Here is a 2,042-nt window from a genome sequence, read left to right as displayed (position 1 = left end):
GATGGCCGCGCTCTGCCCTCGCCACCGGCCCCGGCCCTCAGCGGCAGCGGGGAAAGGGGGCGGGGCGGCCGAGGCGCCGCTAGGCCCCAGCCCGGCCTCTGACGGGAGAAGGACGCCTCAGCTGCGCCCCCTTGGCGCCGCGGAGGGGAACAACGTCAGCGGCCCCTCGACAGCCGTCTGACGCAGCCGGGAGCGCGCGCGTTCAAACACGCGCGCGCGGCCCTCAATCACGCCCCAGGCGCCGCGCGAATAAACTAAAAGCTACAGCTGTAGAACGTGTAATAACCATCGGGACGTATAACATTGTCACGCATCATGACTTGAAATTAGAACTGCATTAGGAGGCTGAAAATAAAAGCTCCGCGCTAAAGGTATATACTAACACACAATAAGGGAAATTAGGACTGCATTAGTCAGACACAAATGATGCTTATTTGTGGCAAAACTTACAGGTGCAATAATTATAATACCAAAAGAATAACACTAAGTAAGGCATTTTTGTTCCTTTGTTTTATGCTCAAGGCTTGTATGAACAGTGGTAGGTAGGTAGGCAGGCAGATAGATAGATGATAGATAGATAGATGATAGATAGATAGATAGATGAGAGGCTGGCTGGCTGGCTGGCTGGCTAGATAGATAGATAGATAGATGAGAGAGTGGCTGGCTGGATAGATAGATAGATGGGAGAGAGAGATGGATGAGAGAGAGAGTGGCTGGCTGGCTGGATGAGAGAATGGATCGATCGATAGATAGATAAATGGGAGAGAGAGATGGATGACAGAGAGAGAGTGGATGGATAGATAGATGATAGAGAGAGAGATGGATGATAGATAGATATTAGATAGATAGATGATAGAGAGGCAGGCAGGCAGGCAAATAGATAGTCTTTGAACTGTTACCAGGCTGCTTCAATATATTGTCTTCCTTTAAAATAAAGACCCACACTAATGATATACTAACACATAATAACTAAAATTAGGACTGCATTAGAACTGTTACCAGGCTGTTTCAGTATATTGTCTTCCTTTAAAATAAAGATCCACCCTAAAAATATACTAACATGTAATAACTAAAATTAAGACTGCATTAGAACTGTTACCAGGCTGTTTCGATATATTGTCTTCCTTTAAAATAAAGATCCACCCTAAAGATTTACTAACATATAACTAAAATTAGGACTGCATTAGAACTGTTACCAGGCTGTTTCGATATATGATCTTTCTTTTACACAAAGATCCGCACTAAAGATACAGATGAGTACCCTATTAATAATGTGCTAATCTTGCTATCATATCTGTATTCTGAACTGCCGCTTTTATACTGGTCTGGATCAAATCTGTTACCCTCAATGGTAGTTTTGAAGTTGTGCTGTCAAGCCACAACCGACTCATGTTGACCCCATCCGTGAGGCTTTCTTGGCCAGAGATGAACAGGGGTGGTTTGCCATTGCCTGCCTCTGTATAGCAACCCCAATCTTTCTTGGTAGTCTCCCATTCAAGTACTAACCCATGGCCATAGTTTTAGCTGGTGCGATAGTCTACTGCTTTTTTAATTATTTTATTTATTGTCTATTTCATTTTTCTTTTTAGTTTAAAAACTGATTTTCAGGTTAACTGTCTCAGGTGATAAGTTTGGATGGGAGCTATTTATTCTAAACAAATAACAGTGCGCTCCTAAGGAAAGTGACATCCTTCTGAGGCTGTTGACATCAATGGACGTAGGGCATAACTCCGCTTAGGACCGCACTGCTAATAAATGATTGCCCTGACGCCCGATCGTGTAATTTTGGGTCTGCGTTCCTGTATCCAACAAAGAAAAGATGGCCACCGACGTGTATTTCCCTAGCAAATCTAAGGCAAGCAGTATGTGCCACCCAGTAGCTGTCAATCATCTGTACCAAGCTGATGGTGCCAGGGGTTTCTCTGGGGAGTGTTCAGTGTGAGAAATCAGCTGATAGCAAACTGGGAAGGGACTAATTAGAACATGCCTTTTGCAGGTCCTGGTGACTGAACGTTGCCGCTAATGACTTGTGCCTTTTCATG

The sequence above is a fragment of the Euleptes europaea genome, chromosome 21, assembly GCF_029931775.1.
Source record: "Euleptes europaea isolate rEulEur1 chromosome 21, rEulEur1.hap1, whole genome shotgun sequence".
Lineage (NCBI taxonomy): Eukaryota > Metazoa > Chordata > Lepidosauria > Squamata > Sphaerodactylidae > Euleptes > Euleptes europaea.
The sequence above is the reverse complement of the archived record's forward strand: the minus strand, read 5'-3'. Positions refer to the sequence as shown.